This window comes from Bos taurus, chromosome 4 (assembly GCF_002263795.3).
Source record: "Bos taurus isolate L1 Dominette 01449 registration number 42190680 breed Hereford chromosome 4, ARS-UCD2.0, whole genome shotgun sequence".
Taxonomy (NCBI): domain Eukaryota; kingdom Metazoa; phylum Chordata; class Mammalia; order Artiodactyla; family Bovidae; genus Bos; species Bos taurus.
The window spans coordinates 60,509,280-60,531,632 of NC_037331.1; the positions used below are offsets into that span (position 1 = coordinate 60,509,280).

The following is a 22,353-nucleotide window of genomic DNA, read 5'->3' on the forward strand; positions in this document are numbered from 1 at the left end:
GATCATGGATGGGATCTCACCATTCTTGGTTTACCATTTTCTACCTTTATATTGACAGTTGATTGCCACTCTAGCATTTTCTCTAAAGGGTCTCAATTGAAGGGGAAAATGGATTGGTTTATTGCTCTGGGTCTGTCTTTTCTTGCTGAACTGATTTCTTCCATTTTGATTTCTCTCTGTCCTTCTAATCATTTTGATTAATTAATTACTCTTTGGTCATATTTTTCTTCAATTTTTACCTCTCCTGGATCTTCCATATTAAAAAAAAAAAAAAAGGTTCCTGCCCTATATGTCTTCATCCATTCAAAGCCAAATGTCTTGGAGAATCATCTATATTTGTATCCCCAATTCTCCACCCTCTTCTGTGTTGACATTCCACTGAAGCCCTTCTCACCAAAGTGATCAATGACCTCCCAATGCCAAATCCACCTGATGTGTCTTCAGCCCTTATTTTGTTTGACTTCTTTGCAGAATTAAACAATTTAGCACATCTTCTGTTTTTAAGCTCTCCTCTATTTGTTTCCACAAACTGCTGTCTCCAGGTTTTCCTGCTGCTATTCTTGAAGCACGTTCTCAGTTTTCCTACTAGAGTGCTTTTCCTCCATGTTGCCTCCTTAAACGTATCTGTTCTGCAAAGTTCCATCTCTGGGTCTTTGCCTACTTAATCCTCTCTCCTTGAGAAATCTTGTCCACTCCCATGATTTGGATGACCACTCATACACTGGGCACAGTAACATCAGTATCTTCAGGGCAAATCATTCTCTTGAGTTTCAAAAAACAAATCTAACTGCCTCATTTTATTTCTTTTCTTCCAAAATTTATTTCTCCATTTAGTTATATATCTGGGTGAAGGCCACATCCATTCACTCAGACAGAAATTTTAGAATTGTCTTTAGTTCCCTGTTCTTACCCAATTTTCACAGTAAGGCAATCACCAAGCCTAGTTGATTCCCCCAAATAGCTCTCAATTCCATCTCTTATTTTCTTTCCTTATCATTTCTGCCCTGCTGCTGCTGCTGCTAAGTCACTTCAATCGTGTCCAACTCTGTGCGACCCCATAGATGGCAGCCCACCAGGCTCCCCATCCCTGGGATTCTCCAGGCAAGAACACTGGAGTAGGTTGCCATTTCCTTCTCCAATGCATGAAAGTGAAAAGTGAAACTGAAGTCACTCAGTCGTGTCCGACTCTTAGCAACCCCACGGACTGCAACCTACCAGGCTCCTCCATCCATGGGATTTTCCAGGCAAGAGTACTGGAGTGGGGTGCCATCGCCTTCTCCGATTTCTGCCCTAGGTAACTGCTAAATACATCCTAAATGGAATTCCTATATCCTTCTCTTGTCTTTGTCCAGTTTACTGTTCTTGCTTGTGCAGGAATTTGCATTTTTGAGATTAAATCCGTCATTCATTAATGCAGGGGTACCCAACCTCCAGAATCTAATGCCTGATATCCGAGGTGGAGCTGATGTAATAATAATAGAAATAAAGTGCACAATAAATGTAATATACTCGAATCATTCCAAAACCAGCCTCTTCCATTTCCATGGAAAAATTGTCTTCTACAAAACTGATCCCTGGTGTCAAAAAGTTTGGGGACTGCTGCTGATGATACCCCACTGGTTTCTGGGTAAAGTTTAAGTGCTTTTACATGGCCATCAGTGTCCTCTTAGTCTAGCCCTATCTTCCTTTCATGCTGCAGCAGAGGGTTTGTTGTCTCCCACAACCAATCTCCTCTTGATTCCTGGCACTCTCCAGCTAAAACTACATTTCCCATGAGGATAGGTGTAGCCACAGGATGAAGTTTGTGTCTTACTTGTTTAAAAAAATATTGCTTGCCCCAGACATCCTTGCTTTCTATCTCCTTAAGCTAGAACCAGACATGTCTGTGACCCATCTTCAACTGTGCAAAGGCAAAGGGATGAGTGGTTCCCATAGAGCAAAGCTGCCCATCAACTTCGGCCAGCAAGACAGTCATGTGAGAAGCAAATAAAAGTCCATATTATTTGGGGTGCTGTATTGTGGGGAATGCCCTGGCGGCTTAGCAAGAAAAAACCCGCCTGCCAATGCTCGCCAATTTAAGAGATGGGGGTTTGACCCCCTGAGTCAGGAAGATCCCCTGGAGAAGGAAATGGCAACACACTCCAGAACTCTTACCTGAGAAATCCCATGGACAGAGGAGCCTGGTGGGCTACACTCCATGGGGTCGCAGAGAGTTGAACATGACTTAATGACTAAACAACAACAACAATTGTGGGGTCTTTTACTGCTTTATCTTAGCCTTTTCCCTAACTAGCTGAACGCCTTCTCCTCGGGCAATATATGTGTTGTTTCAAACCACTAAAGTTGTGGTGATCTGTGCAGAATAAATTGGAAACTAATAGTAGTAGTATTATCAGCTGAATGAACTTGGACAAAATATTTAATCTACCTATACCTTGGTCTCCTCTTGTAAAGTAGGGATAACATTCTTTCTGTGATTTTGAAGACTGAATTAGATATTATATCAAAAGGTTTTTGGCAGAGTGTTTGGCACGTGGTAAGCACTCTGTAAACAGTAGTAATCACTATTAATAATATCCTCATTGTTATTATTGTTCACTGATTTGCCTAGTACTTCTGATTGGAGAGGAAGGAAGAGACAGAGGAAAAAAAGACAAAACAATAAACATCTCTCTCAGAAATCTTCAGGCGCATTTGGTTTAGCTCTGTTGTAAACTGTCTTTTAAACTCACAGAATGTACTTCATTTCGTTCTGCTTTCTCTCTCTCGCTTTAGGTATTAAGATCTATTTTAAATTTAGTCAAAGTCCCCTTGGCATCGTGTAAATGTCACACCATTAAATATATATTCAAGGAGTGCTCAAGCAGCCTGGCTTCCCTGCCAAGAAATGGAGTCCCGGAGGTGGGCAGGTGGAGGAATGGCAGACACACCCTGCCGCGGACCCTACTGTCCTTACTCACCAAGACCATGTGTACTGAGCTCCAAATCCGGATGTGTGGTCTGACAAATGTATTTTCTCCCGAGTTTCAGTTTATTTTTATGAAAGGCTTACACTGGTATTAAATCACATGAAATTTAGTGGATAATCTTTGTTGCAAAGAATAAAACCTCAAGTGAAAATTCAAAGAAAATATATTTTTGACATTTGAATTATCTATGCCAATCTGGAATGTAGGGTTTGTTTGACATCTGTGGTTTTTTGTTTTTGTTTAGCTTTGCTCTTGAACATCCCCTTCCCTACTTTTTCCCTATGAGCCGTGCTTCTCCTGTTCTAATCAACTGACTCAAATGAGCTGCCAGACACAAAACCTCAGCTTCTGGTTGATTGAATAGACACATGATGCTGACCTGACCAGTCACAATACCCCACTCCCTGGCCAGTGATTGGTCCCATGAATAAGCACATGACTTTAATGGAGCTAATCTCATACAGACAGATGGAGAGCACAACTCTCTCTTTACTCTTGAGTAGCACGTGGTGGCGACACACAGAGATGCTGTTGCCTGCCATACTTGCTACCACAAAAAGGAAACATCTGCAGGAAGTGGATGAGGCCAAAGACCAGAAAGAGGCAGGATGAGAAACAGGAAGGAGAAAAAATCTCTAATGATATTTGTGAGCCCTCAGACCCTGCACTGCCTGTCACCAGTTACTCCCCATTCTTCCCTGTACACGAATCAATACATCTTTTTCAAGTAGGTTTTCTGTCACTTGAAATGGAAGGAGCCCTGGCTAATACAGAGTCATGGCAAAGAAATGTTGTCAAAAAGAGACCTCAGAAAATCTAGCCCAAAGGTAGGCGAAACACAAAAAAGAAGAGAAAAGAGTGGACACAACAAACAGCAAGACAAAGTGAGAAGAGAACCAGACTCAGAGTCAGAGCACCAGGGTTTATGTTCCAACTCTGCCATTTACCAATGACCTTGGTAAGCTGTGATCTTGGGTGACAGCATAACATTTCCATTTAATGATCTGGAAAGTGGACGATTCTGATCTCGCTGTCATATAAAACATGATGCACTAAGGGATGCTCACCTGAGATGATAAATGTGAGTGTTCTTTGTAAATGTTAAGTGCTTGCAAATGGCATTTATTACACAGAAAGCAGCACATTTAAAAGAGTATGGATTGAAACTGAGACTAGAAAGGTAATGTTAAGCCCAAAGTAGCTGAACTCATGAGAGAGGACTAGGAAACCCAGTAAATAGTTGACTCTTCTATGAACTATCAAAAGAGCTGACAATATTGAAAGTCACTGATTAAGTAGAAACATGAAAACTCTATGCAAAAACTAGAAAATAATTCTAAGGCGGTGTGTAAGTTAAGAGTCGCAAGAGAGAAGAGAGAACCATTGTTTGTGAGTTGCCCACAATATCTCACCTGTGTACCAACAAGCCCTCACTTGACCTATGCAGCTACACTGCAAGAGTCAGGTATTATTGTCCCAGTTACATATTTGAGGACAATAAGGCTCAAAGCTTACATTCAAGCCCAAGTCTTATGATTCTACAACCAAATCAGTAGATTATACATTGATAATACATTTGAAGGTAGACTTTGGGGTTTAGATAAGGATACGCATAGTTTTCATTCCAGATTAGAAGAACCAATCAATTAATATTTTAAGAATCAAGGAATTCATTTATTTAAAATTTTAAAAAGTTAATTATGAATGGTTTTCTGTCAGATTTAAAGACTTATTAGTGCTTTCAGTCATAAATAGGAATATTTGTCTCCTCCTCTGCTTATCAAGAATCGTAAAGGGTCTGGGATTTTACCCTACTTACAAGTAAATAATTTAGACTGCTACAATTCTATGGATGCTGGCAGAGGATACAAGACTCCCAGTTGGAGACCAAGAATGTTATTACTCATGGTTGAAGCAATAGCCAGAGGTTTACATTGGTTTGTATTGGTTGGTTCTCAACACTGAATTTCTCCCCACCAAGTCCCAAAGGGTGGCAAAGAAAGTTCATGGTGGGTGCCCACACGTGCCATGGGTTGCATTATGGGAGAGGGACAAGTGGAAGCAAACCTACTCTTTGTCTGGAGGGGATGTTACCTCATCCCTCAAAACTGCCTACGGCAAACACTACTCAGAAAAGCAGCCTAGAAAAAGAGCAACCAGGGCCTTTCACTTTGGGCATACCCAGCAGGAATGCATAGGGAGGCCCAGGGTCCATGGTGGATTGCCCTCCCTAGCACTGAGATCCTCCTTTGACAATACTGAAGTCTTATTCCTACTTATCCTCTCCAACCACAGTTTCATTCCTTTGCTCTGCATTGGAATCTTCCCTTGCACATATTTCTTCAGGCTCTTTTCTCTCTTTTGTTGTGAATATCTCCCACTTTCTCCTCAAAGTTCTTAGAAACACTGTCTTTGCACCCCCACCACTCAGCCACCACATAAAGCCTTGTGATGTGTGTCAACTAGTCTAGGCTAAATCACCAGGGAAGTCTCCTTCTGGTATTTCCCATCATGCAGGTTGCAAAAGACACTGCTTCATGCAAACTGGAGGACTGAGAGAGGAAGTAGCTGTTTCCCCATGTTGTCCCAGTTACCTCAGCAAATAAACATGAATCTAGATGCTATGGTGAAGGGATCCTACAGATGTAACCTACCTCATCAATTGACTTTAAGTTCATCAAAAGGGAGATTATCATGGGTTGGACTGAGTTAATCAGTTGTAAGACCTCTGAAAGAGGACCTAGGCCCTTCCTGAGCTAGAGTTGCAAACAGCAGTTGGCCCTGCAATTGCTCTCTTTTCCCATTGGATCTTTCTTCCCAACTCCCTGACTGTGAACAAGTTTCAGCCTGGCCCCACAATGTGTCAGCCTGCTGGAGGTCTTTTCTGCCAGACTGCCTGCCCTATGGACTTTGGGTTAGCTGAGCCAATCAGCACAATTGTATAATCCAACTCCATATAATAAATACTGAAATATATTAATGAGAATTAACATAATATTATAACAATATCAGATAATCATAAACATTAATATTTATTCTCAATAATATATTGATCATTGACATAATCAATAAAGAACACATTCATATTAACATCTATAATTGACAGATAATTTATAAACAACATATGTATCCTACCAGTTTTGCCGCTCTTATTGAACCCTGACTGATATATGTGCCACTTCCTGGAAACTGTTCATTTGTTGAGACTAAGACCTCCTTCCTGTCTAATTCAACAGTTTTCTCAGTCCTCATTTGGCATGACCCCTCTACTAGGCATCACCTCTTTAATGATGATTTCTCCTTTAATGATGATTTCTCATCACTTCCCCTTTGGCTTTGGAAATATCATTTAGGGTCTCTTCCCAGTCTCTCTCTCTCTTTTCCTGTTTTTCTGATTCCTCTGGTTCTTTTAACTTTGGTCATTTTCCTAAGATAATTCATGTTATGTATTGTATCTCTTCCTTTTCTCGTACAGGCAGTCTTCAGTCCTCAGAGTCTTGACTATATTCAATGCCAGTGACTCAAATATGTATCTCTCATTTTCATCATCTTGGAGTCCTGTTAGTGTAACTCTTGCCTGACCTAGTTCATGAAAGATTCATTGAAATGAAGACCATCCCCAGGGCCATTTGAATCTGCTGCTCTTCTGGACTCTGGAGAAACCGTCTTCGTGATGATGGTGATACTGACTGGCACCACCATCTTTTATTGAGCCTCGATACGGATGCTATTGAAGGTGCTTTACAAACATGATCTCATTGAATTCTTACAACATCCTTGTGAAGTAGATATTATGATTCCCATTTTTCTTATGAGAATCCGAGATTTGGGGAAATTCCATGCAATTGGCCTTGGGAACAACAGCTGGTAGATGTCAGAGTTAGGATTTTTGCCCTTAACTCAAGCCCCAACTAACTGGCAATAGTGCCTTTGGAGAAGACATGAACAGCAAGGGCACAGTCATCAAAGACCATTTAAATCTGTACGATCTGGCCAAGCATGGCAGGGCTGGGCAGGTAGCTCTATCTTAAAAGCTGGCAGTAGCACTTAGGTGACTACTGAAACCATTATAGCCTTGGGTCTAGTCTAGCTGCTATAATCACAGGTTTCCTTTGCCCTTGGTTCCTATTGCAGCTTTGTAGATTCCCTGGATGAGATTGTGTATGCTCAGCCAAAGAACAGCCAAATCATTCTCTTGCCAAGCTGTCTGTCTCCAATGATGGACAATAACCCAGCCTCCAGACAATATTGTTGTCTCACTGATACTGCCTTACCACTCCTGATCCATGACCTTGACACCACTGAGTCTCAGTCACACCATGTCTGGCAGACCAGTACCCAGCAGGCCAAGGGATTTAGTGATTATTCCTGCTGATGTCAAGTCAGTGCAGTGTTTTCTGCAGAATCATGGTGCTTAAAGCATCCTGTGCAGCAAAGAGCAGCAGAAGACTGATGCTGATAGAAAAAAAAAATTGCCTTCTTCCCCAAACAAGAATTTTGGGCAATTTCTTCTCTTGGCTAAAGTCTTTATGTTTCTGGCATGATGTTTACTTTATGGTCCAATCATCAAACTCTGATGTAGCTATGAATAAAGATTATGTTGAATATGAAGAACAAATTACAAAGATGGCTGTGGAAACCTTGCATATTTCAAAGGAATATATGCCAGGATGTGAGAAAATCTTGGCAGATGCTTCTCTTGGAGAAAAAGAATAGTGTAATTACCTACTGACTCTGGGGACCATACCTTCTGCTTCTCTAAAGAAGAAGTCCTTGTTAATATATTTTACATAAACCATTTCTTTTTGTGATACTTTGTGGCTTTAGTTTGCTTAAACATTTATTTCAGTTGGTTGTGAATTTATTCTAGTCTTTTCAGAAATTAGTTTTACAAGATCCCTGTACCAATTCCCCCAGCCAGTACTGTGCATTCCACACCTTCTTTGTTAGTTCACTGGTAAGAGGAGCCTAAAAATGGCTGGGGAATAGGCTCAGCTCCCGATTTAATTGAACTAGAACTCTCTTTTCTGGCAGAACATCCCTTCATAGAATACAGATATCAAGATAGTGATAACATCAGACTTCACTCAAGCCACTCTCATTTTTCTTGGTTCTTAGGTCCATGCACACTGAAGAAGATGGTACCTGCTTGTAAGGAACTATCTTCATCAGACCATTCTAGCAATCTATCAAGTCATCTGCTTTGGGGTAACAGGAGCAAGAGCCCTTTGCCACACCTCCTTCACCACCAAATAAGTGCATTAAATGGATACATTTTGTGAGAAACCATGTCAATGGATAAGGCATTTGTAGACCCATAAGTGGGAATGCCAGCAGAAGAGTTCTGAGAAAGGAAGGCAAATGTGTATTTGGGATATATATTTATTCCTGCGAGGACAAATCATTGCTTACTTCAGGGAATGGTGTTTTATTAGGACTCAGTTGCCTCTGCACTTGAAAAGTTGGGCAGTCCGTATTGACTCTCACCAAGTCAACCTTGGGAATGAGAAGTCCATGTTAAACCTCCATCTTAGTCTCTGTTGCCATGGTCTACATGGGCTCATTGAAGAAGTACTAACGTAGCCAAGGAAGGAGAATGACTGACAGCTACCTTTCCCACTATCCATCGAGAGCATTTTCATGTTGGTAGCTAAAAACCAGGTGCTAGGAGTAATTAATTTGCCCCAGTAATCGTACCACATCCAAAATCTCAACTGTGATTTCCATAACCACCTGATTTAGTCTGGGACAATCTACAATTATTCTCTAAGACCCATCTGGTTTGTGCACCTGCCAAATAGACTAGTTAAATGGAAATATGGTAGAATTAATCACCCTGCACCTTCTAAGTCTCTGATGATGGCATTAAACTCTGCAGTTCCTCCAGGGATACCACATTGCATTAAGGTGATTATTTGCGGGCTTCTACTTGGCTCTTCCTGTCAATGTAATCTTCATTTCACACCATAGGGAGCTAATGTGTGTATTCTGCCAGTTGAGTACATTAGTTCCCACCGTACTTTTAGGAATGGAAAAATAACTAGAGTATAAGAATCGGTTAAGAGGAGACAGTTGTGCATGCCAAGGATGATCAGTGTCTTATCCCTTTCCCTCTCCTCCTGTCATGGAGATTGTCTCTATACTTCTCAGATATAGGCAACTCAATCACAAAATCTCATTTTAAGAGGCTGTGTCCCAGGGGCACTTCTCTCACGACTAATTATTATATAAGTCAAGATTCTGGCAGGAAACAAGTAGTACATTCAAATGGGGATAATGGGAGAGTACAATAAAGGGCCATTTTACAAAGATGTGGACAGATTTAATAGACACCAATAAGGAATAGAGGAGGCACCAGGGGGTTAGCAACAATGGGAGCACCCCTTGGAACTCAAGAGAGGCAATCTGGAAAGAGCTTAAACTTCAGTAAGGATTATAGCTGCTGCCAATCTGTAACCTAGAAATGCAGAGGCCAGGGGAATAAAAACCTTGACTTCAATGCACTCCTGCCCTCTAATGCCCTGCCAGTGTCATCCATTGGCCCAACTCAATGAGAAGTCACACAGAGAGAGGCCCATTGGTACAGCCCATATAGATCATCCTCCCTGGGCACAGAGCAGGATGAAAGTTGAAGAGTAGATCTGGAAGGGCTAATGAAGACTGTCCAGCACATCGTCTTCAGCAGGAGACCCACTCTGAGTACTCTAATATATCAATATGTCCCCAAGCCCTGGAACTCCCCATCCTGCTTCTCTTACTCCATCTTTTCACTTCCCATGGCATTGTCAGAACCTACAATATGTGATCTATCCATTTATTATACTTATGGAGCATTCTCTACCTCTCTAGTAGAAAGTAAGCTCTCCTAGCATAGACATCTTTATCTGGTTTTGCTCCCTGATGTTTCCAAATTACCCAGAACAATTGCTGGTACAAAGTAGGTGTTCAATAAATATATGTTGCTGAATACACATAATAATGAGTTGTGGATAATGAGAAACCACTAGGCAGAGAAGAAGGCAGATCTAAGAGCTGATATACTAGTGATAAATCTCTAATCCTCCATAGATCTTAAAGAGAGGATTTGGGACAAATTTGAGGTATGGAAAGAGGAAAGAAAACAGGGAGGCACCAGGGAAGATTTAATTTATGTCAAGAAAAGTGAAGAATTTGTTTGATTGTTGTTCTAGAAAATCTCACAGAAGTATCAGTGTATAGTTTACCTTAAGGATTAAGGAATAAAAGTGACCAACACTTGAAATGGGCCTCGTGGTCCAGTTAATAAACCTGAGTCTCTCCCGCCTTACTCAGAATCTATTTCTCTTCTCTCAGCCTATACTATTACAGCAGACATGGGGGTGAATGGAAGAAGGAAATGGCAACCTACTCCAGTATCCTTGCCTAGAGAATTCCTTGGACAGAGGAGCCTGGTAGGCTGCTGTCCATGGGATCGCACAGTCGGACACGACTGAAGCGACTTAGCATGCATGCATGCATTGGAGAAGGAAATGGCAACCCACTCCAGTATTCTTGCCAGGAGAATCCCAGGGACAGAGGAGCCTGGAGGGCTGCCGTCTATGGGTCGCACAGAGTTGGACACGACTGAAGCAACTTAGCAGCAGCAGCAGAAGGGGGTTAATGGGGCTGAGATTAACTGAGAATTAACCAGCACTCCTTCAGGCTCTTAAATCTCCTCCTTTGACCCTAATACATTTATACCATTAAAAAACAAAATTGTACTAGTACGAAAAGAAAGCTGGGGCTGGGTAAACACATTTGTGCTACAATGAGGGTACAGATGAGCAAGGTTGGAACCCTCTGTTGCTCTTGCTTGCCTAACAGCTTCTTCCCCTTCATTTGGCGACATTACATTTTACTTTGGGGAGTGTTATGGATGAAACAGTGTCCTCCCAAATTCATATGGTGAAGCCCTGTCCCCCAGAGTATCAGCATTTGACTGTAATTAGAGACAGGGCTTTTAAAGAAACGTGTGTGCATGTGTGTGTGCGCACGCGTGTATGTGTGTTAGTTGCTCAGTCGTGCCTTTTGTGACCCCCATGGGCTCTGTCCATGACATTTTCCAGTCAAAAATACTTAAGTGTGTTGCTATTCCCTTCTCCAGGGGAATCTTCCCAACCCAGGGATCGAACCCGGGTTTCCCTCATTGCAGACAATTCTTTACTGTATGAGCCACCAAGGAAGTCCTTAAAAAAGTGTAATTAAAAAAAAAAAAGTAATTAAGGTTAAGTGAGGTCCTAGGATGGCGCCCTAATCCAACAGGAGTGATGGTCTTATAAGAAGAGGAATAGACTCAGAGAAGAGGCCATGTGAGGGATAAGAAAGAAGGTGGCCATCTCTAGGTTAGGCAGAGAGGCCTCAGGGGAAACCAAACCTTCCAGCAGCTTGATGTTAGACTTCAAGCCACCAAAGTGGTGAGAAAATACATTTCTGATATTTAAGGCACCAGTCTGTGGCATCTTGTTATAGCAGCCCTAGCAAAGTAAAACAGGAGGACGAAACCTCTCCCATTACTCATGGCATGACAAAATCAACATATGGTTCTTTTTTTCCTGCTTTTTCAACAAGGCACCCACATTTTCATTTTGCACAGCGACCTGCAAATTATATAGCCAAGCCTGTCCATCATTGCATGGATGATCTCAAGTGGCTCTGGGATGTTTTTGTTGTGACTTAATGGAGGCAGGAGAGGAGACTGAGAAAAAGGTGCATGAACATCACTGAAGGGAATGCAGGGAGAGAGAAAAGGGTCTCAAGGGGAGATGGTGGCATCAATCAGTGACCTTTAGTGATGTAACCGTGCAGCCTGTGAGGAGCAACAGGGACAGCATCACTAAAGGAAGGATGCTTAGTGGATAAAGGCAGTTTCCTCCTTTTAAGTTGTGCTGATAAGAGCAATTTAGTGCTGAGAATGATGGTAGAGAAAGGTTCTCTTCTCATATGATTGCTGATAACCTCCTGTCTATTACTCGAGCTCAGTACTGGGATGTATTTGTACAGAAAAGCTGAGAGCTTGCTCCCAGGAAATTCGGGAAACAGAGTGATAGATTGATTGATTTGTCAAGCCCGGGCAGACAGAAACAATTTTCTTGACTAGACTTAGAAGTTAATGCAGATGGCAGGTTCCTTCAGTCTTTAATACCTCTCACCCTGGGTTTGGAGCTTGTTCCCAGGAGGATGTCACAGCCTCCCTGGAAGGCTCTGGACTTTTGCTTGAGGCATTTGAAAGGAAGAGGAGATAAAACAGCACAGCAGGAACCTGAGAAAGATTTTAGCACAAGGTGGGTGTGCCTGCTGGTAGTCATTTAAAACCTGATCCTGCCTCTGTTTTCCATGTCCAGTCATCTACTGGTGCATCAGAAGCTCCTGTGGGGATAGAAGGCAAAGAATATGCCAACCAAATGCTGATTCTTTACACCTGGAACACGGGCTCCCAGTCTCTGTCTGATGGACTGAGACACTAGATTGTCAGGAAGTGTATGACCATGCAGAGCCCAGTGGCTTGGAACCTAAGCAAACACAAGCCTGATCACCCTGCTCCTGGCCTCTTCTTGCCTGCACCCACTCTGAGATCACTGATCTTTGTTTTCAAGGGGGAAGGGAAAGTGAGAGAGCAGCCCCCCATCCCCTACATCCTGCACAAATACTCATTTCAGTCTTCACATTAAATGCACCTTTTCTACCTCTTGCAAGGTGGGGTTTGGGGGTGGGGGAGGTTGGTAGTGTTGAGCTCTATACCACAGACATCCCATCTCTAACGTCTCCTTCCCACAAACACTCCTGGCGACCCCAAATGGCATGTAGTTCCCTGTTTCGTCTCAGTCTTTCCCCTCTCTCTGCCTTTATTTATGCTGCCCCCTCTATTGGAATGCCTTCCCTACTTCTTTATTAACTAGTGTGCATCAAATCCATTTCCTCTTCTTCCTGGCCACACAGGTTAAGACTATATTTCCCAGACTGCCTTGCTGTCAGTTGTAGCCATGTGACTGGGTTCTGGCCAATGGTATGTGAGCAGAAGTGAGGTGTGCCAGTTCTAAGCCTGATCCTTAAGAACCTCTCACATAAGATCCTCCAAGCTCTTTCCCATCTATAGACTAATGTGAGGGACCACAGTGCATGGTGAACTGAGGGATAAAGGGGATGAGGCCACAAGAAGAAAGCAACCTAGTTCTTTTAATAAACACTTGGAGGAAAACCACTGCTGATCATCAGAAACATCTATTTTGGAAAGTGAGAAATAGACTTTAATTATCTTTAAGGGTTGTTTAAGCAGCCAGTGTTACCATAACTAATACACTGACTTCTAATAATATTCTCCCTCTTCCTGAGGGTTATAACACAGTTGTAACCCAGAAATTAGCTCCTCAAATGTCCTCCACCCAACTTTTCTTAGAGTGCTCCTGCTACTGCTAAGTCGCTCCAGTCATGTCTGACTCTGTGCGACCCCATCAACGGCAGCCCACCAGGCTCCCCCGTCCCTGGGATTCTCCAGGCAAGAACACTGGAGTGGGTTGCCAATTCCTTCTCCAATGCATGAAAGTGAAAAGTGAAAGTGAAGTCACTCAGTCATGTCCTACTCTTGGCGACCCCATGGACTGCAGCCCACCAGGCTCCTCCATCCATGGGATTTTCCAGGCAAGAGTACTGGAGTGGGTTAGGGTGGACTCCCCCAAATTCCAGCCTTTTGGCCTCCTTAGGTCCTCACTTGGACTCTTGGTCTCTCCTTTGAGTTGTAAAGATGCAAAACCTAAAGATTTAGACCAGTGACTGGCAAACTATGACCCACACACAAGATCTAGCACAGATTTTGCATAACCCACAAACCAAGAGTGGTGTTTACATTTTTTAAATGCTTAGGAAAAGCATAAGAAGAATAAGATTTCTTGATGTAGGAAAGTCATATGAAATTTAAATTTCAATGTCCATAAATAAAGTTGAACAGAAACACAGCCTACTCACTCCCTTATGTATTGTCTATGGCTGCTTGCACAGTAGAATGGCAGAGCTGAGTAATTGCAACAAAAATAAAGCCTACAGTATTCTTATTTACTTACTTTCTTGTGGGATCTTAGTTCCCTGATCCGAGACTGAATCAGGGCCTATGGCAGTGAAAGCACCAAATCCTTACCACTGGACTGCCAAGGAATTCCCAAAGCCTACAGTCTTGACTACCTGGCTCTTTACAGAAGACATTTTCCTGGCTTAGACCCTTTATTAGTAAAAAGACCACCATGGATGCAAACAGTCTCCCATTTGACTCTGCACTCTCAGCTTTGTCTTCTGCAATGATGCCCGTTTATATCTGCATTTCCCAAATGGTTTGCAAGATGATAATGTGACAGAACACAAACGGTTCTTTAATCAATTAAATCTTGGGCTTTTTATTGTGAATAATATTTTATTTAATCATTTTTGTTTGCAACTGAAACTCTGGGAATTCAAAATTAACATCCTTGCCCATGAGCTTCTTGTAGAGACGAGAAAATGTTTCAGCCTTGTGTTCCACGTTGTTCTGCTGTGCTTTATCCAAATGGACCATTATGAGTCAGCTGCCGTCCAGCTTCATGGGGATTCTCTTACCCACAATCTCATTTGGGAAAACCAAGTTCTCCAGGATGGTGTCATGCATGGCAGTCAGAGTGAGGCTCCTGGGATGCTTTTGCTTATTTTTCGTACAACTTTTTTGAGTTGGATTAGGCAGAATTCTCCTCTGAGCGATGAAGATGATGTGTTTCCCTCTGAACTTCTCCAACTTGTGCAGCAGCTGCCCATGGATTTTTAGGAAAGATTTCAACTGCCGAATGGGAACAAAGATGATGATAGCTTTCCAGCCACCACCAACTTCAGTTTCCTCGGCGTCTGTTATGTTCGGCTCCCGCAGCTGGGCCTTGAGGTCCGAGTTCATCTCCAGTTCCAAGAGGGCCTGGGAGATGCCCAATTCAGACTCCTCCAACTTCTCTATGTTGGGCTTCATGATCTTCATGCTGGAAATGAACATGGCCTGCACCTGGCAGATGTGGCCAACACTTGTTGCTGCCACTGACACCAGTAGGCCTAGGAAGAGCAAATCTTGGATTTTTAAAAAAGGATAAAATTTATTTCGTTACCAGAAGTATTTTCAGCTCTTGAAATATGTTTGTAAATATGGAAGGATATTTAATGGATAAATATCCATTGGATAAAAGTGGATAAATAAGCTATCCAAATTGGGTATATAAATTTTAACATTCCTTAAACTTATTTCATCACTCATCAGATTTTTTAAAGAATGTCCATGATTATCTCAGAATGCTCCGCACCACATAGTTTTATCCACACTACTCTATACCTTTACCAAATATCAAAAGATTGTCTTCTAATTTGGAGAAATAAAGCCTTCTTCCTAGTGAAGCCCCCTCGGTCATTCACTCCCCTCTTAAGGCACAGAAAGTTAGAGTGGTGATTGCTTCTGTCACCTCTTTACTGATGACAGACCTGCTCACGTTTTCTCTCCCCTATCTGTGGTATCATTCCTCTTCCCTACGTACTCATCACCCCTTCGAAGACATGAGAAGACAGGAATTTTCAAGCTGCAAGTTATAACTCAGCAGTGGGTCATGAAATCAATTTAGAGGGTCAGTGATCAGCATTTTTTTTAAATAATAAAATACAAGAGGATATAAAACATTAGAGTGCATCTCAATAGTACTTGATGAAATTTTCTTATGGGTTCTGGGTCACAGTATAAAATGAATTTCTTTGGGTCATGGTTAAAAATCTTTGAAAGCCACTGTGCTAAGGAGCAAACAAAATAAAAGAACCTAGCTAAACCTTATAGCTAACATTTGATTAACAAAAATGTTATATATCTGTCCTACTATTAATTCTTCTCATGCATTTCTATTTTAAATTGCAAACATAAAGACCCAAGGACTATATCTTTTGATTAACCTCTGTATCTCCTACCCCTCACTGACTGTGGGACTCACTTCCCTACAGAAGCTGCATAAATTCTTGATGTTGATAATGAAATAGAATTAAAAGCTAATAGAAAAAACCTTTCAGTTTCTACTGTCAGTCTGTTTAAAGGATGGGACATAACCTCTATGCCATAACCACTTCTGCAAGGTCTTTCAGAACCACCTCAACATATACCCTAAGATAACCCAAGGGGTTATCTTTCTTTCAGCCAAAAATGCACACTCTTAGTCCTAAATTCTTCCCACGCCGCAGCCTTCCTACATTTCCACTCACTTCTTCCCTCTCTTGCTCCAGCCACTGTCTTCAAGAACCCTCCATACATCTGCATATAAAGCTCACTCCTCCTTCACAGCTTCTCCCTCCACACTTTTCTCTCGCTGAAATCCTTTTTACCTGCACAAGTCTGCATTGCATAGACCTCTGTGAAGCCCCACCACACCGAGTTACTTTCATTCTTTTTGGTGATCCCATAGAACTTTGTTCATGCATCTGTACAGCAACAGTGGCGCTGGATTCTAAACTCTGATGTGCCTCTGGTCTCCTACTGCCCATTGGCTTCGCTGAGACAAAGTGTGCTTTATTCATCTCTGAGATGTCCATGACTGGCATGGCGTGGCAGAAGTAGGTACTCAATAATATTTTAAGTGTGAATGAAAAAGAGGCAATAGCATGAAATATCAAAGGGATGAAAAGTTTACATATGGGGTAGATCATGTTGCTTCCTCCCACCTCCAAACCATCTCTAGCACATAAGAGGAAGCTTGCTTGCCCATAATTTGCATACTTTTGTGAGTGGATGAAGGAGAACATGATATTTGAATGTGTGTTAGTCCCTTAGTCATGTCGACTCTTTGTGGGCCCATGGACTGCAGCCTGCCAGGCTCCTTTGGGATTTCCCAGGCAAGAATACTGGAGTGGGTTGCCATTCCCTTCTCCAGAGGATCTTTCTGACCCAGGGATCAAACCCAGGTCTCCCACATTGCAAAGCAGATTCTTTACCGTCTGAGCTACCAGGGAAGGTCTTTGCATGGAACTTAGGAGGCAATTCTCTTCTGCAGCTGAGCTGGAGGAAGGAGAGAGGGAGCCTAATGGTGCTGGGGTCCCCTGAGGAGGAGGCCACCCCAGGGAAGCAGAACCAGAGGTAGAAGGGTGCACTGAGCCTGACGACATCCCTAAGCTCCCAGATCTGAACGCGGTCAACCCACCCCTTGGCTTTTTATATGCAAAGCCCATCACTGGTGATTATCCTTGCCACCTCAACAGCCAACGGGGCTCCAGGCACCCCGACTTTGGCCGTGTCCAGACCCGGGGCTGTAGCCCACATGGGGTCATGAATACTTGCGGAGGTGGGAGGTGAGCAGGCTGCCTGGAGGATCTTGCCCGGACTACGTGGAGACCAGGAAGCTGCTGTGGGAGGAGGAGGAGGAGGAGGAGGAGGAGGAAGAGGAGGAGGGGAAAGTGGCGGCCCAGGTCACCCTGTGCTGTACAGTAGATTCCTATTAGTTATCTATTTTACACATAGTAGTCAATAGCATATATATGTCAATCCCAATCTCCCAATTTCCCCCCCTCTTTTCTCTGTGGTATCCATGTGCTTTTTCTCTGTCTGTATCTCTTTCTGCTTCCAAATATGATCATCTATACCATTTTTCTAGATGGACCAACTCTTCTGAGATTTATAGTTGGGCCATTCTACGCACAAAGGGGAAGTTTCAATTGCTCATGGACCTCTAATGTGATCACAAATACCATACAGCTAGTAATAGATGATTAATGACTTGTAGAATTTGTCCAAATGTGAGCTTTATAATTGCAATGAATTTTGAAAACTACAAAATTAAGTGACTTTTGTTTTGAATGTCCTGCAAGCTTTTCTGTTTAGATCCCTCCCTCTAATACTCTCCCCTCCATCTACTCACCTAACAACCCCCTACCTTTGTTCCCCCAGAGCTAGTACACTGCTTCTCTCACCCATGAGCACCCACGGGATGCTCTGCAGCTCCCTGCACTTGCTGGGTGGTAGAGGCATTTCACGCCATTGCTAATCAGAGCACTACCTTCTCTAGGGACCATCTAACTCCTCTGAGGCTGAAAGACAGTTCAAATGAGTTGCTCCACCTGAGCCAAAGCAGTTGCTGAAGATTAGAAAGGGGTGAAAGCCACTTTTTGAATTCTACCAGGAAATCCATGCATATCCATGCAAATATTTACCTTAGTTGGGAAAGCCGTACAAACCCCAGAGTAGAAAAAGAAAAGAAACAAAGCCCCTAGGACGGTCCTGGCCCTCGGTCAGATGTAAAGGGATTGTCACCTGTGTGTGACCTTTATTCTCTTTGGGATCTGTGGGTTCCGAAGAAGCAGAACTGAGATTATTGAAACTAGTTGGGAGGGGCTGGCACCAAGAACTGAGAGATCAAAAGGCACCAAGGAGAACATCCTACTATATGCAGGCTGACAATGAATTCATTTCAGGTAAATCTGACCCACTGAGCAATCCACTATGTGCCAGAGACTGAACTCGTCTGTGTGTCTCTGAAGGTCCATTATACCTGGGTGTTGCAGACAATCCAAAGATGATAACTCCATGTAATAATCTTCATCATCTTCCTCCCATGCGTGCTTCCACCTGATGGCCCTCATCTAGTTCAAGGCATTGCTCTCTGCCTCATTATTTGGGCCAGAAGTCCCTCACTCTCACATCTCTCATCTAGTCAGCAAAATTCACTCCCTAGATATGTTTAAATCCCTCCCTCTTCAGTAGAACCTCCAAGATCCTTTGCGTGAGCGGCCAGCCCTTAGGTGAGCTGCTGCACTCCATGCTTAGGACTCTGCAGGGTTGACCTGTAATTCTTCACCAGAACTGCAACAGGAAACATAACCAGAAGGCAAATGACAAGCAGGGAACAGTGTCTGCAACATATATGAAAGTGCAACAGTTTCCATATATTATATACAAACAGCTGTTACAGATCAGTGGCTTCCTTGATGGCTCAATGATAAAGAATCGCCTGCCAATGCAGGAGACATGGGTTCAATCCCTGGAGAAGATTGAGAAGATCCTCTGGAGAAGGAAATGGCAACCCACTCCAGTATTCCTGCCTGGGAAATCCCATGAATAAAGATGCCCGGTGGGCTACTTTGCGATCCATGGGAGCACAAAACACACAATGTGGCAACTGAACAGCAACAATAAGAAAAACATGAGCCATCCAAAAAGACAAAGAAGACATAAATGAGCATTTTTAAAAATAAAAATATAGGGACTTTCCTGGTGGTCCAGTGGTTAACAATCCGCTTGAAAATGCAGGGGTCATGGTTTCGATCCCTGGTCCCAGAAGATCCCTCATGCTGCGGGGCAACTAAACCTGCATTCCACAACTACCCCGTGCTCCAGAGCCTGAGAGCTGCAACTACTGAAGTCCATGCTCCAAAACAAGGGAGGCCATGGCAGCGAGAAGCCCGTGTACCACAACTAGAGAATAGTCCCCGCTCACCACACCTAGAGAAGGCCTGTGCACAGCAATGAAGACCCAGCACAGCCAAAAATAAATACTAATTAAGACTTGTTTACATTTCTAAAAATAAAATGAGAAAATATATATGTAGAGAGAATAAACATAAGGGGGAAAGGCCCAACCTAAATAGTAACAAAAGAAATACAAATTAAAGAAATGACGTATTTTCTTCCTTTGTTAGTGAAGTAAGGGGAGAATATAAACTTTTCTATGCATCTGATGAAGCCCAAATTGGCGAAGAATTTCTCATGGGAAACCTTGCTATATGAAAAACAGCCTTTTAAAAAAAAAGTGTATAACATTGACTAAGCAATTGCAGTGGTATAATTAATTTTATCCTAAGGAAATAATTAGTGGACTGGAAAATGTTTTTACTTTGGGGATGTATAACATCATGTGGGTTTTAATGGCAAATATATGGAAATACTCCAAGGTTTCAACAATAGGTTATTTTTTAAGCAAATTCCATGCTCTAGTATGCATTTATTTAAAATGGAAGTATGGAAGTATAATTGTTGACATGAGACAAATGTTTATTGGTAAATGTAAAGGTAAATATAAAACAGTTTATAAAAATGTATGACAGTATTTTTTTACTTTAAAAATTAATATGCATAAAATGCCAGGGAGCATGTATCCCAAGCTATAGCTATTGGTTATATCTAGAATAGACTTACTAGTGAGGAAATGTGGGGGGAAGCCTTTCTACATTTTTTTCACCTTTGAACAATAAAAATGATTTACCTTTATAATAAAGAGTGGTTAAAAATAACTCAAACAAAATTGCCAAACTAAGAGTTATTTATTACCAGAGGCAAAGACTTGAGCAACTTAATTTTACGAATAAAGCAAACAATTTACTTCAAACTAGAAGAAATTGATTCACGTTCTATGAGCCAAGCGTGGTTGTGAGCTTGGTGTGGGGAGCCTGGCATTAAAATGGTAATTCACATAGTTGCTTCAATAAGCTTCATGAAATTCAAAATTACAAAAATTCATTTGATTTATGAATCTTGACTATTATGCTAAAGCTATTTGAAGGTTGATTAAGTCAGGTCATACAAAGAAAATACATTTAAAAATAAAATGATACACATATATATGTGTCAAAACTAACTGAACTGCATGTTTAATCTGCACATTTTGCTGTGTGCATACTTCAAAATGTTAAGGCAGAAAAATTAAAACATCCATAGAAAAACAGAAAATATTTTACATTTTTCATCTTGAATTTTGAGTGGATCTCTAATATTGAATAAATTAAAAAACCAAACACAGGAGTACTTCCAGCTCTGGCTATGATGGAGTAGAGAGAAAGCCCCTCTTTCTGGCACCTCTCACTGTCTCCTCACACTTATTTTCTCCATCCTCTTTCTCTAAACTCCCAGACACCCCAGTACTTATACTTTTATCTATGAAAGTTTCTTATAAAAAAAGAATAATTTAGCATCATAAAAAACTTCTCAGGTTGACCTGAGAATAAAGCAATCAAAATCACATTAAAATTATACCATGATTTTTTTCCCTGAAACTCATTAAGGAGTCGTAAGAAAATTAGTACACCAACCTGTTGTGAAATTCCAATGTTAATCTAATTTTCTGATTTGGTTTGTTTCCCCACAATTAATTTTGTTTTTCTCATAGACAGTTCCACTTTTTTTTTTAAGGTGACAAAAATAAAAAAGTGAGAGAAAATGTCTGTTGCCTACAGCTGTGTTTCCTGACTTATGGCTGGGAGGGTGCTGACTCTGCTTTCCTGAGTCCACGGGTAACAGGCTCTCTTCTGCCCACTGCCAGTCCCCTCCTGCAAGCTGCACTGCTTTAGGAGCGGTTTTGCACTTAATCACCCATCCTCCCAGCCAGAGTTGATGTGGTGGCAAATGAGTCACAATTTCAACTGAGATGGAGAGAAACTTGACCCTGCAACATGTAAACGCATGTGCTCCTGGTGGCTGTCCTGGCTGAACATGGGTAGGGGAAGATAGCCCAAGCCAAAAGGAAGAGTGAAGCGGAGGCTCAGAGAAAAACAGGGAGGACGTCCATTCTGGATTGCTTATAGTTCCCAGGTCCTGTGCCTTCCTAAAGTCCTGCAGCGTCTCTGCTCTTGGTATCCATGAGTTTCTGTATTACCCAGCCATTGAAATGTAGACTTTGCTCAAACTGGTTCCCACAGATTCCTGTAACTTACAACTAGAAATGCCTGAGGAAGGAGCCAGGCTTCTGCAGTTCAGTGTCATGGCCTCGCGAGCCTCACTCCTGTAAGAGGTGAGCACATTCCCTGTCTCCAGTAATCAGACGCCCCTCCGTGGTGGAGCCCGCCTGCTCCCTGAGCTGAGTTAGCCACCTTTTGGCTCAGTGGTCCCTGGCTCTCCAGTTATGGCCTTTCGTCCTTCAGCCTTTGGTCACTCATAAGCCTGAACTAATGGAACTTATTCCAGGGCAAGGGCTGGGTCACCCCACCACAAGCTCCTCCATTCTTGGTATCATTGCCAGGTTAACTGGGGTCAAAAATTGTACACAATGCCAGCTTATGTGACTAAGATATTGCTTCCTTATTTTCTCCTAATAATAGAATCTCCCTTTCATCCTGTGGATAATGTGCACAGAGGTTACACTTTAAACCAGTCAGTGAGTAAAATCTCAGTCTCCATGAGATTGAATAATCTCTCTGAGGTGATCAGGTCTGCTAGAGAAACACTCAGCCTTCCAGACCTCCTTACCACTTCCTTTATTTAAAAAAAATTATTTTATGTGGACCACTTTTTCTTTATGTATTGAATTTGTTATACTAGTGCTTCTGTTTTATGTTTTGGTTTTTTCACCCCGAGGCATGTGGGATCTTAGCCTCCCAACCAGGGATCAAACCCACACTCCCTACTTTGGAAGGCGAA

At 42.2% G+C, this 22,353-nt stretch overlaps 1 pseudogene; it reads right to left on the reverse strand.

Moving 5' to 3' along the window:
* Positions 1–14,385: 14,385 nt before the first annotated feature.
* On the reverse strand, positions 14,386–14,985 carry LOC783592 (small ribosomal subunit protein eS7-like; annotated as a pseudogene).
* Between the last annotated feature and the right edge of the window lie 7,368 nt (positions 14,986–22,353).